This window comes from Pristiophorus japonicus, chromosome 8 (genome assembly GCF_044704955.1).
Source record: "Pristiophorus japonicus isolate sPriJap1 chromosome 8, sPriJap1.hap1, whole genome shotgun sequence".
Classification (NCBI taxonomy): domain Eukaryota; kingdom Metazoa; phylum Chordata; class Chondrichthyes; family Pristiophoridae; genus Pristiophorus; species Pristiophorus japonicus.
Genome location: NC_091984.1, coordinates 222,045,992 through 222,064,369, shown reverse-complemented (window position 1 = coordinate 222,064,369; position 18,378 = coordinate 222,045,992). Strand labels below are relative to the sequence as shown.

Here is an 18,378-nt window from a genome sequence, read left to right as displayed (position 1 = left end):
TCTTCCATCACTTTGCTGATAATTGAGAGTAAACTGATGGGCTGGTAATAAGGCCGGATTGGATTTGTCTTGCTTTTTGTGGACAGGATATACCTGGTCAGTTTTACACATTGTCGGGTAGATGCCAGTGTTGTAGCTGAACTGGAACAGCTTGGCAAGAGGCACGACAAGTTCTGGAGCATAAGTCTTCAACACGGCAGTCGGGATGTTGTCGAGGCCTATAGCCTTCGCTTTATCCAGTACATTCAGCCGTTTCTTAATGTTACGTGGAGTGAATCAAATTGGCTGAAGACTGGCTTCTGTGATGGTGGAGACCTCAGGAGGAGGCCAAGATGGATCACCTACTTGGCACTTCTGGCTAAAGATGGTTGCAAAGTCGCCATATTATAAAAAGGATATAGTGACAAAGTCGCCATATTATAAAAAGGATATAGTGACAAAGTCGCCATATTATAAAAAGGATATAGTGACAAGTCCGATTGCAGTAACTATAGAGGAGTTTCCCTGCTGTCTGCCACAGGGAAAGTCATCGCAAGAATACTCCTCAATCGTCTCCTCCCAGTGGCTTAAGAGCTCCTCCTAGAGTCGCAATGCGGATTGCACCCACTAAGGGGCACATCGGACATGATCTTCACCGCGCGACAAATCCAAGAAAAGTGTAGGGAACAGTATCAACCTCTGTACACGGCCTTCTTTAACCTCACAAAGGCCTTTGACTCTTGTCAACTGTGAGGGATTATGGAGTGTCCTTATCAAATTTGACTGTCTTCAAAAATTTGTCACCATCCTCCGCCTGCTTCGCGATGACATGCAAGCCGTGATTCTAACCAACCGATCCACCACAGACACAATACAAGTGCAGACCGGGGTCAAGCAAGGCTGTGTCATTGCACCAATGCTCTTCTCAATCTTCCTCGCTGCAATGCTTCATCTCACCTTTAACAAGCTACCCGCTGGAATGGAGTTAATCTACAGGACAAGTGGGAAATTGTTCAACCTCCAATGCCTCCAGTCCAGATCCAAGGTTGTTCCAACCTCTGTCATTGAATTGCAGTATGCAGACGACGTTTGCGTTTGTGCACACTCGGAGGCCAAACTCGAAACCATCGTTGACACCTTCACTGAAGCATATGAGAGTCTGGGCCTTACATTAAACATCATGCCCCCGCCACACAGTAATGCTCGCTGATGATCCACAACAAGACCTTGGACAATGTGGACCACTTCCCATAGCTTGGGAGCTGACTCTCAGTAAGGACAGACACCGACAACGAAGTCCAACACCTCCTTCAGTGTGGCAGAGCAGCCTTCGGTCGCCTGCGGAAAAGAGTGTTCGAAGACCAGGACCTCAAACTCGGCACCAAGTTCATGGTCTACAGTGCAGTAGTGATACTCACCCTCCTATATGCTTCAGAGACATGGGGGCTAAAATTCAGGGTCTCGATAAGACCCGTTACCACCCGTTTGTAACGGCCATGCGGTAGAATTCCGTGGCCGTCACTTTGTGGTCAACTGACCGCCCCGACCCAAATTCAGGTCGGGGATTTTTTGGCCTGCCCCACATCTGCCCCGCTGCTGTCGACTGCCGTAAGTGCGTCATAAAACCGCTATCCCTCTCCTCTATTTTATTCCGACCAAAATTGAGCTGAAAAAAATCCATGAGCCGCTGGACAGTGCCCTCGACAGATTTTTCTGTTGGTGCACCTTGTCTCCTCTCTCTCTTGGCCCTGGCGTTGTGGCGGACATTAAAGGGGAGGGCCGAATGCCACGGCCGCCATATAATTTTTTTTGACGGACTACTTTCATGTCGGCCTGACTATTGTGCCCACAGGTTCGGCCGGGCCGCCAACAGGCAGCCTGGCACCCCCTCTTGGGTTCCAGGTCACTGACCCGGCCGAAACCCTCCTGATGGTCCAGTGACTGAAGTTCAAAAATGCCCAATTTGCTCCCCTTTAACAGAGGGGAGAGAGCGCGGTGACGCACACGTGCTGTAACGTCACCACCGCCCAGCCACTGATTGAGTCACAATTCCATCCCAACTCCCGCCCCTCAGCCTGACTTACCGCTGCTCTTCTGCCCCCTTTATGACTGACTACCAGTCCAATGTAAAAAAATCTTCAAAGACCTGAAAATGGATCGGACGGCCATCTCCACGCTCCCCGGCGGTAAAACCAGGTCAGAAATCATAGGAGCGCCGCGAAATCCCCTGAATTCATTGGCAGCACAGGTGCATCAACACCAGTGTTCTCACTCAGGCCAACATCCCCAGCATCGAGGCATTGATCACGCTCAACCAGTTCCGATGGATTGGCCACATTGTCCACATGCCCGATACTAGACGCCCGAAACAAGCATTCTAAGCCGAGCTAAGTCACGGCAGGCGAGTCCCAGGTGGGCAGAAAAATTGCTTCAAGGACACCCTCAAATTCTCTTTGAAAAAATGCAACACCCCCACCGACTCTTGGGAATTCCTGGCCCAAGATCGCTCAAAGTGGAGGAGAAACATCCGAGAAGGGGCCAAACACTTCCAGTCTCTTCGCCGGGAGCAAGCTGAAGCCAAGTACAAACAGCGGAAGGGGAGTACGACACATAAAGCACCACACCCACCCGTCCCTCCAACCACCATCTGCCCTACCTGTGACAGAGACTGTAGATGCTGCATTGGACTCATCAGTCACCTTAGAACTTTCATTTTGGTGTGGAAGCAAGTCATCCTCGACTCCGGGGGACTGCCCAAGAGGAAGAGAAAAAGATAGAGCCACTGGAGACCGTGTAAAAAAGATTTACAAGAATGATACCGGAACTGCGAGGATGAATAAATGATCTCCTAGTAAATGATCTCCTAGTAAATGATCTCCTAGTAAAGGATCCTCCAAGAATGAGTGACCATAACATGGTTGAATTTCAAATTCAGTTGGAGGGTGAGAAAGTTGGATCTCAAACCAGTGCCCTAAGCTTAAATAAAAGAGACTGCAAAGGTATGAAGGCAGAGTTGGCTAAAGTGGACTGGGAAAATAGATTAAAGAATTGGACGGTTGATGAGCAGTGGCAGACAGTTAAGGAGATATTTCATAACTCGCAACAAAAATATATCCCAATGAGAAGGAAAGACTGTAAGAGAAGGGATAACCATCCATGGCTAACTAAGGAAATAAGGGATGGTATCAAATTGAAAACAAGGGCATACAATGTGGCCAAGACTAGTGGGAGGCCAGGGGATTGGGAAACTTTTGAAAGACAGCAAGAACAGCAAAAAAATGATAAAGAGAGGGAAGATAGATTAAGAAAGCAAACTAGCATGGAATATAAAAACAGATATTAAGAATCTCTACAGGTACATAAAAAGGAAAAGAGTGGCTAAAGTAAACGTTGCTCCCCTAGAGGATGAGATTGGGGAATTAATAATGGAGAACAGGGAAATGGCAGAGACGTTGAACAAATATTTTGTATCGGTCTTTATGGTAGAAGTCACTAAAAACATCCCATAGTGGATAATCAAGGAGCTATAAGAAGGGAGGAACTTAATACAATCACTATCATTAAAGTAGTATTCGGTAAAACAGAGCCGGGATAAATGGGTCATTTTCTGGTTGGCATACAGTAACTAGTGGGTGCCGCAGGGATCGATGCTGGGTCCTCAACTATTTACAATCTATATTAATGACTTGGATGAAGGGACCGAGTGTAATGTAGCCAAGTTTGCTGATGATTAAAGATGGGTGGGAAAGCAAATTGTGAGGAGGACACAAACAATCTGCAAAGGGATATAGATGGGTTAAGTGACTGGCCAAAAATTTGGCAGGTGGAGTATAATGTGGGAATATGTGAGGCTATCTACTTTGGCAGGAAAAATAGAAAAGCAAATTATAATTTAAATGGAGAAAAGTTGCAAAGTGCTGCAATACAGAGGGACCTGGGAGTCCTTGTGCATGAAACACAAAAAGTGAGTATGCAGGTACAGCAAGTAATCAGGAAGGCAAATGGAATGTTGGCCTTTATTGCAAGGGGGATAGAGTATAAAAGCAGAGAAGTCTTGCTACAACTGTACAGGGTATTGGTGAGGCCACACCTGGAGTACTGCATACAGTTTTGGTCTCCGTATTTAAGGAAGCATATATTTGCATTGGAGGCTGTTCAGAGAAGGTTCACTAGATTGATTCTGGAGATGAGGGGTTTGACTTATGAAGATAGGTTGAGTAAGTTGGGCCTATACTCATTGGCGTTCAGAAGAATGAGAGGTGATCTTATCGAAACATATAAGATAATGAGGGGGCTCGACAAGGTGGATGCAGAGAGGATAAGGGGCCGTCCATTTAAAACTGAGATGAGGAGGAATTTCTTCTCTCAGGGGGTTGTAAATCTGTGGAATTCTCTGCCCCAGAGAGCCGTGGAAGCTGGGTCATTGAATATATTTAAGGCGGAGATAGACAGATTTTTGAGCAATAAGGGAATAAAGGGTTATGGGGAGCGGGCAGGGAAGTGGAGCTGAGTCTATGATCAGATTAGCTATGATCTTATTGAATGGCGGAGCAGGCTCGAGGGGCCAGGTGGCCTACTCTTGCTCCTATTTCTTATGTTCTTACGTTTACCTATCAAGAAAGGTTGAACAGGCTGGGTCTCTTTTCTCTTAAAAAGAGAAGGCTAAGGAATGAACTAATAGAGGTCGTTAAAATTATGAAATGCTTTTTTAGAGTAGACACAGAGAGTGTGTTTCCACTTGAGGGGAGAGCAAAACTTGAGGTCATCATACAAGGTAGTCATCAAATCAAATAAAGAATTCAAAAGAAACGTCTTTACCCAGAGAGTGGTGAGAATGTGGAACTCGCTGCCACAGGGAGTGGTTGAGGCGAATAATATAGATGCATTTAAGGGGAGGCAAGATAAGCATATGAAGGAGAAGGGAACAGAGGGCTATGCTGATGGAGCTAGATGAGGACAGATGGGAGGAGGCTCGAGTGGAGCATAAACACCGGCATGAACTGATTGGGCCGAATGACTTGTTTCTGTGCTGAATATTCTATGTAATTCTATGTAATTCGATGCAGATAGATAAGCTTTGATGGGTTGAGTGATTTTTTTTCTCATCCTTGACTTTTCTCATGTTATATTTTGATTTCATACAGAACCAGTACAAGCAAGAGACAGGAGAAATTTTCATTCCACACGTATGGGCTGGCTTCAAGTCCAGGTCCTAGAGATGAATGGCAGCACACACTGTAACTCATAGCACTACGTTGCCTTGCCTACTGCACAATCAAGTCCCGGAACTGGGTTATTCATTGAACAGGAGAGCCTGACACCTCAGAGGGGAATCATGTTCTTGTTCAATAAGTAACGTCTTTTCCCACAACACTGTACAATTATCAGAAAGTTGGTGAAATATTAATGAATTTCTGTCCGTTTAGCCTATACTTTGTGATTGCAATGGATGGCTATCTGAAATGCAGGAAATTGTATTATAATGATTAGCTTGGCATAGTTTGATAGATTGTTAAGGTAACAGCATACATTTCCACCGATGGTAATAGTATAGGTTAGGCTGTAAATTCAATGGGCAAATGTACCCACTGAACAGCAGAGAACAGCTAAACTTAATTCAATCAATTCATGGCTACACACAGGAAATGATGTGGAGACTTTTTTGCTCTCCTGTGAAGATATGTTTTATTCCAATGAGGCTGGGGACCTGCTTTTCCATGGCATGGACGACTGAAATTGAAGAGCTAGGTTGCTTCCAAACCACTGCCAATGCAGCTCTCAGCTAGATCTATCAGAACAGCCCAGTGGAAACCTTTTTAAACCGCACCGCGCCCCACTCCTTTGGGAAGTTATCCATTCTCTGAAGTGGCTCCACCAAAAGTACTTAAGATTAGAGAGTACACTGAATCGTGCTTCAAGCTGCATCTCTCCGCTGTGTGCCATTACCCACATCTCTCTATTCCGTCACCAAGTATGCACCGTGAATGAACTAAATAAAGTAATCCGACAAGCTGTGAAATGAGGCGCCCTGCCTTGCTGGAGGTATGCGCGTAGATGCCCTTGCGCTTGAGCAGCTTGCTGACATCAGGGCCTGGTTCCGATCCCATTGCTGGGTTAACAGGAAGGCAAGACTTCCACTAACCCACGTCACCCCACAGCTAGCCTGCTCACCTTTCCTGCATAAACCCTCAGTACACACATAGGGTGAGATCGCGGCAGCAAAAACACTGCGACTGATTAAAGGGCTGTGCATATTTTTGTTTCTGGCAGGAAGCGGCCGAGTGGTGCAGCAATGGGTGAGAAAGGAGCAGCGTTCGAAGGGCAGCGGGCGTCAGAAAAGGATCCCAGATTTACAGATTTCTGCAGCTGGAAATGATCTACCTGCCATACCTGGAATTGCTTCTGACTGCTTCTGAGAGTCTGAGACCACCAGGGGATTTGGACCTCTTTCCCACAGTGAGGGCTTCGCGGGAGCAGGTAAGGCATATCCTTGTATGCCCTTATGCAGAGGAAGGAGAAGCACCTACAGACAAATAGGGGAGGGGGGTGGGGGCCGGCAGCATTTCAAAAAAGATGGACCCCACCAGATCTTACTAACCCCCATTACAAAATATACAGCAGCACAACTCATAGAAGGGACTAAAATCCAATAAATCCCCTGGACCTGATGACGCACATCCTATGGTTTTGAAAGAGGTGCCTATAGAGATAATGGATGCATTACTTGTCATCTTCCAAAATTCTATAGATTCTAGAATGGTTCCTTCGGATTGGAAGGTAGTAATATGTCTCTACTTATCTGTAGAATAACTCCACGGGGCTCAGTGCTGTGCTTGAACTACTGTGACCTTAGCCTCTTTATTGTCTCCCAGAATGAGGCAGCAATGTGGTGACTTTTATACAGCTCCTGCCTGGGCCTCCCACAGTTGTACCCTCTAGTGGTACCAGCATAGTATGTACAGAGTATACATATATGACAGATAGCAAATATAGAAACATAGATACATAGAAAATAGGTGCAGGGGTAGGCCATTTGGGCCCTCGAGCCTGCAACACCATCCTATAAGATCATGGCTGATCATTCCCTCAGTACCCCTTTCCTGCTTTCTCTCCATACCCCTTGATCCCCTTAGCCATAAGGGCCATATCTACCTCCCTGTTGAATATATCCAATGAACTGGCATCAAAAATTCTCTGCGATAGAGAATTCCACAGGTTAACAACTCTCTGAGTGAAGAAGTTTCTCCTCATCTCAGTCCTAAATGGCCTACCCCTTATCCTAAGGCTGTGTCTCCTGGTTCTGGACTTCCCCAACATCGGGAACATTCTTCCTACATCTAACCTGTCCAGTCCTGTCAGAATCTTGTAAGTTTCTATGAGATCCCCTCTCATCCTTCTAAACTCCAATATATAAAGGCCCAGTTGATCCAGTCTCTCCTCATATGTCAGTCCTGCCATCCCGGGAATCAGTCTGGTGAACCTTCGCTGCACTCCCTCAATAGCAAGAGCGTCCTTCCTCAGATTAGGAGACCTAAACTGAACACAATATTCCAGGTGAGGTCTCACCAAGGCCCTGTACAACTGCAGTAAGACCACCCTGCTCCTATACTCAAATCTCCTAGCTATGAAGGCCAACATACCATTGGCCTTCTTTACCGCCTGCTATACCTGCATGCCAACTTTCAATGACTGATGAACCATGACACCCAGATCTCGTTGCACCTCCCCCTTTCCTAATCTGCTGCCATTCAGATAATATACTGCCTTCGTGTTTTTGCCCCTAAAGTGGATAACCTCACATTTATCCACATTGTACTGCATCTGCCATGCATATGCCCACTCACCTAACCTGTCCAAGTCACCCTGCAGCCTTTTGGCGTCCTCCTCACCTCACAGCTCACACCGCCACTCAGTTTAGTGTCATCTGCAAACTTGGAGATATTACACTCAATTCCTTCATCTAAATCATTAATGTATATTGTAAAGAGCTGGGGTCCCAGCACTGAGCCCTGCGGCACCCCACTAGTCACTGCCTGCCATTCTGAAAAGGACCCGTTTATCCCAACTCTCTGCTTCCTGTCTGCCAAGCAGTTCTCTATCCACGTCAGTACATTACCCCCAATACCATGTGCTTTAATTTTGCACACCAATCTCTTGTGTGGGACCTTGTCAAAAGCCTTTTGAAAGTCCAAATACACCACATCCACTGGTTCTCCCTTGCCAACTCTACTAGTTACATCCTCAAAAACTTCCAGAAGATTTGTCAAGCATGATTTCCTCTTCATAAATCCATGCTGACTTGGACCGATCCTGTCACTGCTTTCCAAATGCGCTGCTATTTCATCCTTAATGATTGATTCCAACATTTTCCCCACTACTGATGTCAGGCTAACCGGTCTATAATTACCCGTTTTTTCTCTCCCTCCTTTTTTAAACAGTGGTGTTACATTAGTTACCCTCCAGTCCATAGGAACTGATCCAGAGTCGATAGACTGTTGGAAAATGATCACCAATGCATCCATTATTTCTATGGCCACTTCCTTAAGTACTCTGGGATGCAGACTATCAGGCCCCGGGGATTTATCGGCCTTCTTTTTGCCTTCTCTCCCTGCTGTAGCTGCACCAGCTGGCCTTTATAGGCCGCTCCGACGTCCCCAAACCTCTTGCTGTGATGTCACACTTTGTTTTCTTTTCCTCCTAGGTCAGGGAGTCAGCACTGGTGGGAAAAACAAGACAAAGCAACACCTCCCGCTCCCACTTGCCTGTACTCTCCCACTTACCAAATTCTTACCTTTGCACTCTGACTTGCCGCTGCACTCCGCTATTTAAGAAAGGAGGGAGCGAGAAAACGGGGAACTACAGACCAGTTAATCTGACATCAGCAGTAGGGAAAATGATCAAATCTATTATCAAGGATGTGGTAATAGGACACTTAGAAAATAAGAATAGGATTGGGCAGAACCAACACGGATTTTTGAAAGGGAAATCATTTTTGACAAATCTGTCAGAGTTTTTTGAGGTTGTAACTAGCAGATTAGATAAGGGGGAACCGGTGGATGTAGTGCATTCGGATTTTCAGAAGGCATTCGATAAGGTGCCACACAAGAGGTTATTAAACAAAATTAGGGCTCATGGGATTGGAGGTAATGTACTAGCATGGATTGAGGATTGGTTAACAGACAGAAAACAGAGAAGGGATAAACGGGTCATTTTTGGGTTGGTAGGCTGTAACTAGTGGGGTACCGCTAGCCTCAGCTATTCACAATCTATTAAATTACAGTCTACTTAGATTTCAAAAAAAACTTTTGACAAAGTACCGCATAAGAGGCTTTTCTTTAAGAGTGGAGCCTCTGCTATTAGTGGAAATATATTGAGTTGAATTCAGGACTGGCTGGCAGGACACAGGCAAAATGTAATTATTGATGGATTTGGATCTATTTGAAACATAGAAACATAGAAACATAGAAAATAGGCGCAGGAGTAGGCCATTCGGCCCTTTGAGCCTGCACCACCATTCAATAAGATTATGGCTGATCATTCACCTCAGTACCCCTTTCCTGCTTTCTCTCCATACCCCTTGATCCCTTTAGCCATAAGGGCCATATCTAACTCCCTCTTGAATATATCCAATGAACTGGCATCAACAACTCTCTGCGGCAGGGAATTCCACAGGTTAACAATTCTCTGAGTGAAGAGGTTTCTCCTCATCCCGGTACTAAATGGCTTACCCCTTATCCTTAGACTGTGATCCCTGGTTCTGGACTTCCCCAACATCGGGAACATTCTTCCTGCATCTAACCTGTCCAGTCCCATCAGAATTTTATATGCTTCTATGTGATCCCCTCTCATTCTTCTAAACTCCAGTGAATACAGGCCCAGTCGATCCAGTCTCTCTTCATATGTCAGTCCTGCCATCCCAGGAATCAGTCTGGTGTACCTTCGCTGCACTCCCTCAATAGCAAAAACGTCCTTCCTCAGATTAGGAGACCAAAACTGAACACAATATTCCAGGTGAGGCCTCACCAAGGCCCTGTACAACTGCAAGACCTCCCTGATCCTATACTCAAATCCCCTAGCTATGAAGGCCAACATGCCATTTGCCTTCTTCACCGCCTGCGGTACCTGCATGCCTACTTTCAATGACTGATGTACCATGACACTCGTTGCACCTCCGCTTTTCCTAATCTGTCGTCATTCAGATAATATTCTGCCTTCATGTTTTTGCCACCAAAGTGGATAACCTCACATTTATCCACATTATACTCCATCTGCCATGCATTTGCCCACTTATCTAACCTGTCCAAGTCACCCTGCAGCCTCTTAGCATCCTCCTCACAGCTCACACCGTCACCCAGCTTAGTGTCATCTGCAAACTTGGAGACATTACTCTCAATTCCTTCATCTAAATCATTGATGTATATTGTAAATAGCTGGGGTCCCAGCACTGAGCCCTGCGGCACCCCACTAGTCACAGTCTGCCATTCTGAAAAGGACCCGTTTATCCCGACTCTCTGCTTCCTGTCTGCCAACCAGTTCTCTATCCACATCAGTACATTACACCCAATACCATATGCTTTAATTTTGCACACCAATCTCTTGTGCGGGACCTTGTCAAAAGCCTTTTGAAAGTCCAAATATACCACATCCACTGGTTCTCCCTTGTCCATTCTACTAGTTACATCATCAAAAAATTCTAGAAGATTTGTCAAGCATGATTTCCCTTTCATAAATCCATGCTGACTTGGACCGATCCTGTCACTGCTTTCCAAATGTGCAGCTATTTCATCTTTAATAATTGATTCCAAATTTTCCCTACCACTTATGTCAGGCTAACCGGTCTATAATTCCCCGTTTTCACTTTGCCTCCTTTTTAAAAAAGTGGTGTTACATTAGCTACCTCCAGTCCGTAGGAACTGATCCAGAGTCGATAGATTGTTGGAAAATGATCACCAATGCATCCACTATTTCTAGGGCCACTTCCTTAAGTACTCTGGGATGCAGACTATCAGGCCCTGGGGATTTATCGGCCTTCAATTCCCATCAATTTCCCTAACACAAAGATCAGTGGTGTCCCACAGGGATCAGTGTTCGGACCAGTGCCTTTTACTATTTTTATTAATGGCCTGGTGTTGGGGTGGATCCATAGGATAATTGAATATCAGATGAGGCATACTGTTTTGTCCTTCTACAGGATCCTAGTCAACTGCACTTGGAATACTGTATCCAGTTTTAGTCTCCTCACATGGTGGGTGATATTGAGGCTCTGGAAAGCGTGCAGAAGAGGTCCACTAGACTAATTCCAAGTCTAAAGCATCTTAGTTATCAAGATAGGCTAAAAGAATTGGGACTCTATACCTTAGAGCAGCGTGGACTTCGGCGGGATCTGATTGGGGTTTATAAGATAATGAAGGGAATAGACAGTGTTCCAGCTGACAGTTTATTTCAATTAAATAGGTTAGGCAGGACCAGGGGTCACAAAATTAAGTTGTGTAGGTTAGGCATCAGGAGGTAGATCTTTCCCAGAGAATAATAGACCTCTGGAACAAGCTGCCCTTTCATGTGGTGGATGCAAACTCACTGAACTCCTTCAAACAAAAGCTGGATGTGTTTCTGGCCTCGGTGGTGATCACCTCTTACAGAAGGTAGGTACTGCAGGGAATTCAAGGCCAGAGTGATCACCTGGACTAGTTTTGATCGCCTAGATGGATCGGAGAGGAATTTTATAGATTTTCTTTCTCCCAAATTGGCCTGTGTTTTTTTTGCCTCTCCCAGGAGATCACATGGTTTCGGGTGGGGTGGAGTGTATATGTTGTGATACACAAGGTATCGCGATTGGGTGGGACAGGCTTGATGGACCAGATGGTCTTTACCTGTCTGTCATTGTTCATATGTTTGTATATCAATGATTTGGATGAGGGGACCAAATGTAATATATCCAAGTTTGCTGCTGATACAAAGCTCGGTGGGAATGTAAGTTGTGAGGAGGATGCAAAGAGACTTCAAGGGGATATAGACAGGCTAAGTGAGTGGGCAAGAACATGGCAAATGGAATATAATGTGGAGAAATGTAAAGTTATCCACTTTGATAGGAAAAATAGAAAAGCAGAGTATTTTTTAAATGGTGAGAGATTGGGAAATATTGGTGTTCAGAGAGACCTGGGTGTCCTTGTACATGAATCACTGAAAGTTAACATGCAGGTACAGCAAGCAATTAAGAAAGCAAATGGTACATTGGCCTTTATTACAAGAGGATTTGAGTGTATGAGTAAAGATGACTTAGTGCAATTATATAGGGTCCTGGTAAGACCGTAAAATCACAAAAGTTTTTCAGACAGAGTTCAGTCTTGGACATATATATATTATACTGTGTACAGTTTTGGGGACCGAAATTCAGCCTCCCGATAATGCCCGTTACTGCCGGAAAGCGGCGGCCATGCGGCGGTGTCGCATGGCCGCCGATTTTTTGTCGCATTGCCGCCGCTCACGAAATTCACCTTGGTGTTTTTTCCGGTGGTCCCCACTCTGCCCCGCTGCTGCCGAACCCTCCTAAGTGCGTCATCAAAGCGCGCACCGCGGATCTCCCGCCCCAAAGCAATGTTTACCGGGAAAAATCTTCGGCCCGCTGCTCGGTGCCACCGACAGCTTTTACTAACGCTGCACTGTGCTTGCAGCATCTGCAAAATGGTGGTGCAGCTACCATTAAAGGGGAGGGCGCACTGCCGCGGCCGCCATCTTATTCTTTTTAAGCGATCGATTGCCAGGTCGGCCGGACCATTATGTCCCCGGATACGACTGGGTTGCCAACGGGCAGCCTGGAACCCCCTCTTAGGTGCCAGGCCGCTGGCCCAGTGGACCGAACTAAACTAATCGCAGAGCTCGCAGCGGCCCTCCCCTTTAAGTGAAGGGGAGAGACGTGGTGATGCCCCAGCGTGATGACGTTATCAGCGTTACGCTGATGACTGACAGTGGTGGAGACTGGGTCCGCCCCCATTTCCACTCCCTGTTTGACGGATACTCCACTCCCGCCTCCACTTCCGCCCCCATTATGACCGACTTCCAAACTGTTGGAACAAAAGGACAAAGAGCTAAATTTTGCACAAGAGCCCACCACATCCATTGCGGCATTGAAAACAGCTGAAAGAAAGTAAGTGCGCCCGGGGGTGAATTTTGGCAACCCCGGTCTCCTTACCCAAGAAAGGATATATTTGTCATAGAGAGAGTGCAACAAAGGTTCACCAGACTGATTCCTGTATGTGGGGATTGTCCTATGAGGAGAGATTGAGTAGACGAGGTCTATATTCTCTAGAGTATAGAAGAATGAGAGGTGATCTCATTGAAATATACAAAATTCTTACAGGGTTTGACAGGGTAGATGCAGGGAGGATGTTTCCTCTGGCTGGGGAGTCTAGAACCAGAGGTCATAGTCTCAGAATAAGGGGTTGGCCATTTGGGACCGAGATGAGGAGAAATTTCTTCACTCAGAGGGTGGTGAATCTTTGGAATTCTCTCCCCTAGAGGGCTGTGTATGCTCAGTTGTTGTGTATATTCAAGACACAGATCGATAGATTTTTGAATATTAAGGGAATCAAGGGATATGGGGACCGTGCGGGAAAGTGGAATTGAGATAGAAGATCAACCAGGATCTTATTGAATGGTGGAGCAGGCTGGAGGGGCCAAATGCTCTATTCCTGCTCCTATTTCTTATGTTCTTATGTTCTAAGGAACAGATGTGTATGAGAAGAGTACGCTTTCTGCCATCTCCTGCATTAGGATCTGCAGCCGCTTTCATCCGCCTGCCCTGCTCTCTCTGAAGGTGACCACCGCAGTCAACCTTTATATCACAGGCCCATTTCAGGCTGCCATGGGAGAACCTCAGTACTATCAGCCACGGTGCACCCTGGGGATGCATTGATCAGGTGACTGGCGCACTTTACAGGAGAGCTGGCAAATTCATCGCCTTTGGCATCACGGCGAGGCTGCAGTGAGACCCATCCAGCTTTACGGGAATGCTGGCTTTCCCATGGTCCAGGGAGCAATCAATGGAATCCAGGTTGTTCAACCATCTCAACAGGAAGCGTTTCCACTCCGTGAATGTACACATTACTGTCGCGATTTTTCCTACCGGGTCGGCAGAGAGGAGGGCGACTTCGGGCACAGATTGGAACCCTGCTGCCGGTTGCAGCCCGCTCTGTTGAAGTGATTCTACCCCGATTGGGCTTGTCGAGCCCCGCCCTGCGACGTTGCCAGCCAATTAAAAGGAAGCGGGTCTGATGACATCATTTGTTGACGTGACATCAGCTGGTTTCCTTAAAGGGACTGTGTCCACATTCATTTTGACAGTTGTGTGGTCAGTGTTCTGCAGCATTGAGCTGCTGCAAACACTGACAAGCACTGCTCAAAGGTGCACGGCTGCACACATGCTCTCCCATGATTCCTTCCATATGCCTCTTCCCTTCCCATGGGCGGAAGACACATCCCCAGAAACCAACACAGCCTGATTGCACAGGGATGTGGTCAGGAGGACAAGGCTGCAGTGGCGCAAGCCTTTCAATGATCTCAGTCGATCACGAACTGTTACTGCAAAGCCACACTCAACTTTATCCTGCTGTGCCACTCATCATATCCCCATCACTCTGCCTTCCCTACCCTACTCCTGCACATCCTTACTCACACCAACTTACCTTGCACCTCCAGCCATCCCTCCCTTGCTAGCTACATTATCACACCCCCATCTCATTAGCCTCTCCTCACACTCACCCGCATCCTTGTCCAATCATGCTAACTAACAATATACAAGGGTAGGCACGGATCTTTCAGCAATGTTCATGTAGAGTTTCTGCTAATGTGTTGTCAAACATTGAAATCTTTATTTTCAACATTTTACCTTCTTGGACAGATTTGTGTGCACTTTTGGAAGTGACTTAGGGAGTTGTAGTGAATGGTGAATTATTATGGTAACCCCCGCAATGGTAAAGAGTGTGAAGGGAATGGCTTGGACATTGCAGGGATGCTTTATGCTGCTGGTGTGGGGTGGTGCCAACCTGATGCATCATGTGGCAGCCAGAGTGTACAGCGTCAAGTGAAGTAAATGCGGCCATGGTGAGGCCATCTTTGGCATCCCGGTCAGCAATATGGTCATGTGCTAATGCATTAGTTACCAGTTACAGGCTCCTCCCATTACTACCAGTTACATATAGACTATCAACAACAAAAACTTTTATACATAGCGTCTTTAATGTGGTAAATGTCCCAAGGTGCTTCACAGCAGTGTTATGACAAAACAAATACATTTGACACTGAGCCACATAAGAAATTTCAGCAGATGACCAAAAGCTTGGTCAAAGAGGTAGGTTTTAAGGAGTGCCTTAAAGGTGGAAAAAGAGGTAGAGAGATTTAGGGAGGGAGTTCCAGAGCTTACAGCCCAAGCAGCTGAAGGCACGGCCACTGATGGTTTCAGCAGCAGATGAGCTGAGGCAGGGGCGGAGGCGGGCGATGTTACAGAGGTGGAAATAGCCGAGTAATTGGTGAGCTTACTGTTTTAATCTGTATCACTGTTGGTTACGAAGGGAATCTGGGTGTTACCAGCAACATTCCCTCTAAGCTGCGCAGCCCGCAGCTCTCTGGATCTCCAGGCGCAGCCGACTTTTCAATGAGAAAAAGCTCGCTGAATAGGTCACACAACCACTTAAAGGGGCCACGCACCGAGAAAAGATGAATGGTTACCAGTATGACTATTAGTTATCAGTGCAATTTCAGTGAGTTACTATTAGTTACTAGTGGAATCAAAGTTTCCCTCGCCTCCTGCGAATCGCTGTCCCACTTTAAGTTTCCTCTCTTCCTCGCCCTCGGTTTCCCTTCTACACCAGCTCAGACAGTTGCCGCTGCCACGAAACCGCGAGCCAAGGTACTCAACAACGGTGACTCGACCTATACAAGGCCAACGCAGTAACATTCGCCGATGCCACGTAATCAGACATCATAATCGGATGTTGCGCGATCAGAGCTGGCCACCCCAGGCCCAGCCCACATTGGTGTTCCTCCAAATGGAGATCCACCCAGCACATAGAGAAGAACATGAGGCATTTCATTACTGCCTCACTTAAATTGGATTTGAATGTTTGCGCCCCCTCCAAGGACCCGCACTTACCCCCCCCTACCCCTCCCGGGAAAGACTGGAAACTCCAGGGCGACAACCAGGTCTCCGTTACTTTCTTGCTCTGCCTTTCCACCCAGGAAATACATGCTCCCCCACCCCCCCCCCCGCCCCCGACACATAACAAGAAAAAGCAGCTGCAGTATCTCTGTGAAAAGGAAGGACGTTGAATTAGAAAGTGGATTTTCGATAAAAACTAGCGATGCAGAGGGGCCCCTCTTATAGAAACTGCCCGATTTTACACTTCCATTGTGGCCAATTCTCAATGCCAGTTTTACGGCAGGTTAGCATGTTGAGAATCTAACTCTAGGTCTCTGTGTGCTTTTTTACATAGGATTACACAGGATTATACGGCACAGACACAGGCCATTCGGCCCAATCAGCCCATGCCAGTCTTTATGCTTGACTCGAGCCTCCTCCCATCTTTCCTCATCTAAGCCTATCAGCATAGCCCTCTATTCCCTTCTCCCTCATAAGCGTGTCTGGCCTCCCCTTAAATGCATCGATACTATTGGCTTCCACATTCTCACCACTCTCTGGGCGAAGAGGTTTCTTCTGAATTCCCCATTGGATTTCTTGGTGACTTATCTTTATTGAAGGCCTCTAGTTATGCTCTTTCCCACAAGTGGAAACATTCTCTCTGTATCCACTCCATCAAAACCTTTCATAATTTTAAAGGCCTCTATTAAGTCACCCCTCGGCCTTTCTTTTTCAAGAGAAAAGAGACCATGCTTGATCCAGAGGGGCCTTTCTGAACTGGGTTTGGATGTGGGTTAGTGACGACTGTGGTAACCTTTGGTTGAACTGTTGAAATTCCAAATGTTACTTTCTTTCCCCCTTTTTTATTAGAGTAAAAATCCATTAATTGTGAACTGTAAAGGCACTTAAAATGAGCCTGAATGCCTGTCTGTTTTTAAATATAAAAGTTCATGCTTGCTGACCCCGAGCAATGCATCATAAATGTTGTGCCTTCGACATGTTTGAAGACTTGTTTGTCGTGCTGAAGACAAGTCCTGAAGACTTGTTTGTCGTGCTGCTTTTTCCCCTCCAATGGAAATGAGAGAATAAAATGCAAAACAATGCGAATGCTGGAATCAGAATCAACACAGAAAAAGCTGTAAACAGAATAGGTCAGTTCGAATCTGTGGAGAGAACAAGAAGGTAACATTTCAGGCATACACCTGCTGTATGCTCAAAACTGTTCACTTAAACTCCTCTCCACAGATGAAGATTATCGGCTCAGCATTACTGATATTTTCTGTTTTTGTTGCACAAGTACTACTTAAGTTACAAAGCCGGCTGAGTGGTCAGACTTTTTTTTGGAAGCTGTTGGTCAACTTTTGCTGTGTTTTCTAGGTGAGCAAGTGTACAGACTCATGATCGCAGTTCAAAGGTACTTGCATCTTCAGACTTGAGCGATCTCTAGTTCGAGAAGAGTGACATCCATGCACAGCTCTCCAGCTTTTACATTTGGAGCAGTCGGTTTCTCTATGGTCACAGTGAGCTCTGCTTTCATATGGAGCCTCACAGAGAGCTTCCTTATCCCAGCAACAGAGTCATAGACTCAGATCTTCATGAGTATATGATGCAGTCAGCGTAACGGAGCCAGGCTTATTTATATTGTGGCGTATAGCTGACCAAGTGCCCTGCCACAGCGTGTAGTGTATTAGCACCATAAATGTGTTTATTTTTTTTATACGTTCCTGGGACGTGGGCAATGCTGACAAGGTCAGCATTTATTACCCATCAGAAGCCCCTGCGAGGTTGCTGGTGAGCTGCCTTCTTGAACCGCTGCAGTCTGTGTGGTGAAGGTGCTCTCATAGTGCTGTTAGGGAGGGAGTTACACGATTTTGACCCAGCGACTAGGAAGGAACGGCGATATGTTTCCAGGTCAGGATGGTGTGTGACTTGGAGGGGAACGTGGAGGTGGTGGTGTTCCCATGCGCCTGCTGCCCTTGTCCTTCTAGGTGGTAGAGGTCGCGGGTTTGGGAGGTGCTGTCGAAGAAGCCTTGGCAAGTTGCTACAGTGCATCTTGTAGATGGTACACACCGCAGCCACGGTGCGCCGGTGGTGGAGGAAGTGAATGTTGAAGGTGGTGGATGGGGTGTCAATCAAGCGGGCTGCTTTGTCCTGGATGGTGTCGAGCTTCTCGAGTGTTGTTGGAGCTGCACTCATCCAGGCAAATGGAGAGTATTCCATCACATTCCTGACTTGTGCCTTGTAGATGGTGGAAAGGCTTTGGGGAG

General features: G+C 46.5%; 1 protein-coding gene across 1 annotated transcript in view; it reads left to right on the top strand.

Moving 5' to 3' along the window:
* Positions 1–6,281: 6,281 nt before the first annotated feature.
* LOC139269019 (sodium- and chloride-dependent GABA transporter ine-like) overlaps positions 6,282–18,378 on the top strand; it is a 134,570-nt gene continuing 122,473 nt past the window's right edge. Inside the window, exon 1 of the mRNA XM_070887954.1 lies at positions 6,282–6,456. The gene's annotated coding sequence lies outside the window, so the exon portion shown is untranslated. The remainder of the gene's footprint in view (positions 6,457–18,378) is intronic.